This window comes from Oreochromis aureus, linkage group 8 (assembly GCF_013358895.1).
Source record: "Oreochromis aureus strain Israel breed Guangdong linkage group 8, ZZ_aureus, whole genome shotgun sequence".
Classification (NCBI taxonomy): Eukaryota; Metazoa; Chordata; class Actinopteri; order Cichliformes; family Cichlidae; genus Oreochromis; species Oreochromis aureus.
In genome coordinates, this window is record NC_052949.1 from 28988740 (window position 1) to 28997044 (window position 8305).

At 45.6% G+C, this 8305-nt stretch overlaps 1 protein-coding gene across 1 annotated transcript in view; it reads right to left on the reverse strand.

Moving 5' to 3' along the window:
* Positions 1–8305, reverse strand: part of LOC116326478 (1-phosphatidylinositol 4,5-bisphosphate phosphodiesterase delta-3-A-like) — a 65953-nt gene that overhangs the window by 54427 nt on the left and 3221 nt on the right. The gene's annotated exons all lie outside the window — the stretch shown is intronic.

Sequence of the window (8305 nt, forward strand, 5' to 3'; positions counted from 1 at the left end):
GGGGCGAACATACTTCCTCCACTCCTCTTTTTTCTTATCCTCCAGAGTCCCGAGGAGGTCCAACAGAGTCCTGTTGAATCTTTCCACCGGATTTCCACGTGGATGGTAGGGTGTTGTACGGGACTTTGTAATCCCTGCTAGTTTACAAAGCTCTGCCACTATTTCCGATTCGAAACAAGCACCTTGATCACTATGGATCCTGCGAGGAAACCCGTAGTGACTGATGAAGTTCTCCCACAAAACTGTGGACACCGTTTTCGCTGTCTGATCTCTCGTGGGATATGCCTGTGCATATTTTGTAAAATGATCAGTCAGTACTAGGATGTTCCTGGTGTCTCTCGAATCGGGTTCTATTGTCAGAAAGTCTATGCAAACTAATTCAAGGGGACCACTGACTTTGATGTTGACAAGTTTGGAAGCTTTCTGCACTCGTGCCTTTTCGCCTTACACACCTCTCACATGTTTTACATTTGTTCTCAATGTAGCTAGCCATTTTTTGGCCAGTAAAACCTCGCTCTGGCCAGTTCTAAGGTTCTCTCAATACCCATGTGGCCTGTCTCGTCATGAACTCCTTGGAAGGCTCTCTCTCTGTGGCTATCAGGAATGACAAGTTGATGGAAGGCCTCCCCCTTTTGATCGAAAACTTTGCGGTATAGTACTCCCTCAACTAGACATAACTTGGATTTCTCCCGTAAAAACAGAACCACCTCAGGTTCCTCAGACCTTCTGTCAAAAGTCTCATCCCCAGTCTCTAGAATGCCTATGACGCGGGCTAAAGAGCTATCATTTCTCTGTAACTGATACCAGTCCGCCATAGACATTCCTGGTAGAGCTGATTGGCCAGGTATGGGGACCGGATCCTCAAGGTCATCAGGAACCGCACTGTCATTGCACAAGAGTGTTTCCACGGCAGGGATTACAGTGTCGACTGTCTGTGTGCCGTCACCTAAGATCGTGTTGACATTGACACTATGACGCTTACACACAGTACTCATTGCCTCCCCATCGAGAACTTTAAACTCCTCAGGGGACAAGCTAGCACATTCCAGCATGCTGGAGATTTTTCTGTCTGTCTCCAGGGACTCCTCGTCCTCCTCTGAGGGTCCATGAGGCCTCCTAGAGAGCCCGTCAGCGTCAGTGTTATGTTGACCAGATTTGTAATGTATGTCAAAGTTGTAAAGTGACAGAGCAGCAAGCCATCTGTGACTTGTAGCATCAAGCTTCGCACTGGTCAACACATATGTCAAAGGGTTGTTATCAGTCAGCACCTTGAAATTAGCCCCATACAAATAATCATGGAACTTCTCACTTACTGCCCACTTGAGGGCGAGAAATTCTAATTTATGTACCGGGTAATTCTTTTCGCTTTTGGAGAGGCCACGACTAGCATAAGCTACCACTCGAGTCTGGCCATCTTGAACCTGATAAAGTGCTGCCTCCAGGCCTGACATACTGGCATCTGTGTGTAGTACGTATGGGAGCTGCCAGTTGGCGAAAGCCAGAACAGGTGCTGAAATCAGTTTTTCAACAATAAGGTCAAAAGCAGTCTGGCAGGCAGGGGTCCATTTTCCCCCAAGTGAGGGTGACTTTGTTCGTGGCCAGTGTTTTTGGCCTTTATGCCTGGGGGCTAATTCTCCCTTTAACAAGTCATTGAGCGGCCTGACAATGCAAGAATAATCCCTCACAAACCGCCTGTAATACCCCGTGAAACCTAGAAATGACCGAAGCTCTTTGGCAGTTTGTGGGCATGGCCAGTCTTTCACAGCAGCAATTTTGTCTGGGTCAGGCTGGATCCCCTGGGCAGATATTACATGCCCCAGATATTTCACGGAGGTTTGGAAGAACTTGCATTTAGAAGGGGATAACTTCAGACCAAACTCAGCAATGCGCTTAAGGACCTTCATCACCCGCTCTTCATGCTCTTCCAGTGAGTTCGAGAAGATTATGAGGTCATCTAGAAATGCAACAACCTCCTGGAGGTTAATTCCCTCCATCACTTTCTCCATGGTCCGTTGAAATGTGGCAGGGGAGTTAGTCAAGCCTTGAGGCATCCTCCGAAATTGCCATGTTCCAAACGGCGTTGTGAATGCTGTCTTAGGTCGATCACATGGCTCAACTTCAAGCTGATAGTACCCGCTCTTGAGATCTAAAACCGTGAACCATTTTGAACCAGAGAGCAGAGTGAATGTCTCCTCTATACGAGGCAATGGATAAGCGTCCTTTTTGGTGAGGTTGTTTAGTCTCCGATAATCTACAACCATTCGCAGTTCCCCATTCTTTTTCCTAACAAGCACTACTGGAGAGGCATAGGGGCTATGTGACTCCTCTATAATGCCTGCTGCCAAAAGGTCTTGGAGGTGTCTTTTCAAGTCATTGAAATCAGCGAGTGAAACGCGTCTTGTCCGCTCTTTGAATGGGACATGAGGTTCCAGCTCGATGCGATGAGTGACCCCAGTCACAATACCAACGTCAAGATCATGTTTTGAAAAAGCGTTTGATGCTTCTTTGGCAATTCTAGCCTGTATGCGCTCTTTATATTGTGGCGATATCGGGCTGTCCCCAAAATCAAGGCCAAGAGGCACAGCAGATTGGCTACTGTCTTCGCTGTGAGAAGCTAGCAGGGAATGTGCCTGCAAAGGAGCATCTTTGGGCTGGGGGTTCAGATCAGAGAGTGCAACGGGAACTGCCCAATCAATGGGGGAGCACTCAGCAAAAGCTGTCCCAGGATACAGTGTGATGCCCCGCCGAGAGGCATTTTTGACCGCAACTTTAAACTTACAGTGGGACATAGGTTGTACATCAACTATTTGGTCATAGATGATAAGCCCCCCTGGTGTGGGTGTGTCCTCCGAGCTACACACAAGTGCTTGAAATTTATCGCTCCCAGGCTTAGTGTGGCAGATGGCTTTCAAAGTATACACCTCACCTGGTTTCAAATGCACCGGTACCTTGCTGGAGAGTGCAACACGGAGGGCTTTGACCTCGTCTGCTCGGGGGTCAGCCTGCTTGAAACATTCGGTGTATGCCATGACCCAGTTGGTGTCAATGGGTAGAGTCTGCAGGAACTTTGCTCCACCCTTTTTTTGACAGTCTTGTATCATGGGACCTAACACATTTGTGCCCACAAGAAGAGAAAACTTATCATTGTATGATTGATCTGGACTAACTAATGCTAGGATGTTGAAGCACTTGTCTGTGCCACAAGCACTTTCAGGGAACTGAACTTTAGCTTCAATGTACCCCACATATGGTACCTTTTGTCCAGCCGCACCTTCGACGTCTAGTACCTCTTTTATAGAGAACAGTTCTCTATGAGAAAGATAGCGAGAATAGAATGACTCCGATATTATTGACACTTGGGACCCGGTATCAATTAAACACCGACACTGAACTCGATCTAACCATGCTAAACCATCACAAGGCTCCCCAATTAGACCCTGGGGAAACTGGGAAGGCACTGTTGGAGCTGGGGCTCCGTACATGCACTGGCTTGAAGGCTTGGAACTAGTCTGACCATCAGCTCCTGCTCGTTCCACAGCAGGAGCTCCTACTGGTTTAAAGGCAAGTTGGACTGTGGACCATTCTGTCGTTGAGCCATTGAACACTGGCTTTGCCCAGCACTGTGCCTTTCACACAATTTCTTTTGCACTAATATGACATTGGTGGGGTTTGAACATTGTGGCAGCATATGTGAATCCTCCCCACAATTATAGCAAAATTTCCCAACCCTTTTATGATCACCAGGTAGCCTAGCAGGAGTTGGTGGAGCTGGATTGTGGATTTTGGTCCTGTGCGATAGCTTCTGCCTAGTTTTATCACTTTTGGGAGATTGAGAATTTGCTGCAGATGAGCTGTTCATTAGCTCTGCTTCTAGCTGTCTGATTCTCTCCTCCAGTTGCTCTCTGGTACAAGCATCCAGAGCTGTGGGAGGTGTGCCAGAAGGCCTGCAGTCATCTGTGGCTACAAGGGTTCGAGCCTGCACTTTAGTTGAGGTGCCGCCCATGTAACGTCTCCTGCGCATTTCTTTTAATTGACTCTCTTTCTCATAAGTTCTGATTTTAAAAAGCAGCTCTGAGAAAGTGGGAATAACATGATGTGCAGATCCCACTATTTCTTTTAGATGCAGAGTGGCAATTAGAGAGTCATCCCAGCAACCTCTGAGGAACTGCTTTAGTAGCTGAACATCAAAATCACTTCTAGGTATGCCATTACCGTCAACTACCTCCTGCAGCAACGTCTGGAGTCGGCGCAAGTAATCAGATGCCTTTTCTCCACTATTCTGATGAGTCTCTAGGTACTGGATATACAGTTCTTCACCTCCAGTGACATTGCCATAAGCCTTGTCGAGCTCATCGAGGTAGTCTTTTGGTGGTGCTTGAGACCCAATAGAAAGGGCCACATTCAAAGCAGGGCTAGCCAAGCTATCGAGGAAAACACGGCGCTGCTGCCCTTCAGAAAGGGCAGAGTCATTTAGCACCTGTTTAGCTCTAAGTCGCCATACCCTGTACTCTACCTCATTAGGGGGTTTTGGAGAGTTTCCAGAAAATGAGCGGAACTCAAAAGCAGAGGGAGTGTGCATGGGCGAGTCATGTTTTACAATGTGCTCCACAATGACTCTCTGAACCTCCGCTGGCACAGGATCAACAAGCAGGGAGTCCGCATCAAGTGCCTGTTTAGCCTTGGGCGCATGGCTATCATCACAGGCGGCAGTTGACCTGGGACCGGGTGTGGACTGAGTTTTAACTCCCAAGGCAGGAGTTGAGGTAGCTAACCCCTTATATGTATCATTTTTCCCACACATGTGGCTCACTGCAGCCTGATTTAAAGTCATGGGGCTCACATTATATGCTAATGCCAGTTCGTTTACTTGTTCTCTGAAACTAGCAGTCACATCATCAATTGCTCGAGCAAGGGGGACCACATCATGCGTCAGGTGAAAACTGTCAGGTCCCTGAGGACAGTACTCATCTATCTGAATAACCTCCCAACACTCCCCATCTGCTGAATGTTCGCCATCTAAGAGCATTGGGGTAATGGACTTGGTGAATTGACATAAAATAGTGTCAGGGAGAGTATCTATTTGTTGAATTTTGACAACGTGATCCAGCAAAGCGAATGCTCTTTGCACCCCTGGTAGTTTAATCTTGGCTTTAACCCCTTTTAACAAAACAGTGTACTCTGGATCAAAACCATACCTGTCACAAAACTCCATTGTTTCTCTCTGCAAAGCAGTAGATGAATTCACATATGTCTGTGCATGTGCTTCAGGATTAAGTTAGTGATGCGCTCCAGTCCCTGTTCGGGCGCCAATTTTTCCTACTACTTTTAGTTGTAACCAATACGTCTACTCACCAAAGAATGAGTGAAGCAATATGGATAACAGCAGAGGACAATTTATTTAGGGTCTGATGGCAATTTACCATCGGTGTCCAGCACTTTAAAGTTTTGATGGACTGGAGCACATCCGTCCTTAACATACACTCATAAACATCAGCTCGATACTGATACACCAAAGGAAACTTAACCGACTCTAAGTACAAATGTTCCAACCTGAACAACTTAGAACTTCCCTGGGATACAATACAAACAAAGACAAGAGGAAGTAAAATATATTTTCATCAATGGCCACTTCTAACCAGGTGGCAAGTGAATATATTGTGTAAAGAGTCTTTTTTCTCAGTCCTGGGGTTGTAACACCACAACCTCCTCAGTCTGCAATCAGAGAGTGTCTATTTGACAATAACCAAAATGTCTTTGGATAGTCTTTGCGAATGCAACAAGAAAATAAAACAATGGTGTTAGCTGGCCAGCAAAATAAAGAGAGTGTATGGCACTGAGTGCGGGCGTGTGTGTGAGTACTTCGGTCCAAATAATCGAGGTCCGGATGGATGAATGAATGGCAGCTGCCGATCCTTAATGGCACCCGCGAGACAGCTCGACAACGAGGCAGCACAGCAGTAAGGCAGTACAGCAGCGAGGCAGCGCAGCAGTAAGGCAGCACAGCAGCGAGGCGTCTGGCAGGAGAACGAACAATAGTCCTTTTTTAAGGCTACTGCAGAAGGAGATATTCCCCGCTAGCTCACCCAAGCTTGCTCTCTGGCACAGCTACAAGCCATGTGAGCTCATAACCCCACAGTGACATATGAACTTGGCTACCAAAGTCCGCTTAGCATGGCGGCTAATTGTCGAGCTTGCTAGCTTATCCCCGATTAGCGATTAGCACCTTAATAACCATTACTACACATCACATCATAGCAAACACATGATAACACATGGAATAGTACAATATACATATGAAACAGATTTTTACCTGGCAGGAGAACGAACAATAGTCCTTTTTTTTAAGGCTACTGCAGAAGGAGATATTCCCCACTAGCTCACCCAAGCTTGCTCTCTGGCACAGCTACAAGCCATGTGAGCTCATAGCCCCTCCCGCTAGGATGTACTATCACAGTCGACTGTCGTAAAGCAGCCGCAAACCAATAGCAATAAAAAAAACTCAAAATCATTAAAGAACATTTTATAACTGAACACCCAATACAGATATATACATATATACTGAATATCACACAATCTCAGATAAGCAAATTAACACTGGGTTACATGTGCAGTAGCGGTTTTAGATACGGGCGACACGGGCGGTTGCCCGGGGCGGCATCGTGATGGGGGGCGGCATCACGGGCATCGGCAAAAAAAAAAAAAAAAAAATTGCTCGTACTCATGCTGCCCGACGGCAGCCAGCGCATATTGGGAATGTCATAGGCACCGATCGGTTTTCTATCGCCCATTTGCTGGGAGTAAGGGCGCCCTCCGTTTGCGAGGTGCGCCTGCTGCTGCGGCACAGGGAGGAGAGGGCGGGCGGCGGGGGGATTCTCTGGCTGGCTGGAGCAGCATCTAATAACCAACTCGCAAAATAAAACAAAATAAAAACAAAACAACAAACACGAAAACACCGGACATTATGATACAGACTTATAATTTGCACGATGTTTTTTCGAAATTCTATACACGAAAACTGAGCGCGAGAGCCCTCGGTGCGCCTGCGCGCTGCTGAAGTCAAAGTAAACTTTATTGTCATCTCCGCTACATACAGTCCAGTATATAGAGAGACGAGACGACGAGGCTGCAGTTACAGCAGTGCAAATAAACGAACAATAAATATAAGAACAGCAAGAAAATAAATATATACTTTAGGACTCGGGGTAAAGGGATCAATAACAATTTAAAATTTACAATTTACAGTTTGATGATTTAAAGTCTCACACATAACCCGTCGAAAGGGGAGGGAGACCTACTGCTTCCAAATAGAGCACATTTCATTCATAATGTTGTAAATCCAAGCCCATTATGTATTCATGATTTGAATCCTGGGTTGTGTGAAATCCCAGAAATACACCCTAGACAAAGTTAATCTGTGAACTAAGGTGTAGGTCTATTAGGTTATGTTGTGGTGATCCTCTGGTTGGGGGATGGGTGTTGATACTGGAGTGCAAAATTAAAACCAATGGAAGATGGACAAGAAAAGTTCAAAGTCATCAGGTGCTCAGTTTAGAAAAAAGAGAAAAGAAGAGGAGAAGAAACGAACAAAAGATACAGATAAGCAGATGTGTGATTGGATAATGGCAGGTCATCCTGAAACAATCAGAATCAGAATACTTTATTAATCCCTAAGGAAATAATGTGGGTTACAGTTGCCCCAAGAAGAAATGGTAAAAATAGTAACAGTAACAGACTAAACTCCAAACAATACATTATGTTACAGATTTTAATATTAATTAGTCATTGTCAATTGTTGATTTGTCCTGTTCTCATTGTATGACGAATTATGATGGCTGTTTGGTAGCCGTTTGCATACTATGCATACTCTCTCTCTCTCTCTCTCTCTCTCTCTCTTCATATGTGTGTGTGGACAACAGTTTTATGTTAATGTACAATCCTTAACATGTTTTGTGTGTGTGTGTGGGGAGGGGGGGCGCCAGAGGGAGTGTTCGCCCAGGGCGCCAAACAGGCTAGGACCGCCACTGTGTGTGTGTACTAGTTTTAATAGTATTACTAGTTTTACTATTAGTGCCACTAATAATAATAGTAATAATGACAACAACAACAACAGTAATAACTATTGTTACTATATCATTATTGGAGATGATGGTGCTAAAAAAGGGGGAGGAAGCAGAGATTTTCATTGAGAGTGACCAGGATGGACAAGAAAAGAAATAGGTATGTCACTGGGATAGCTCAGGTTGGATTTTCGCGGTTTGGATACAAATTTAGAGAGGCATGGTTTAGTGAAGTGGAGGGATAGTGG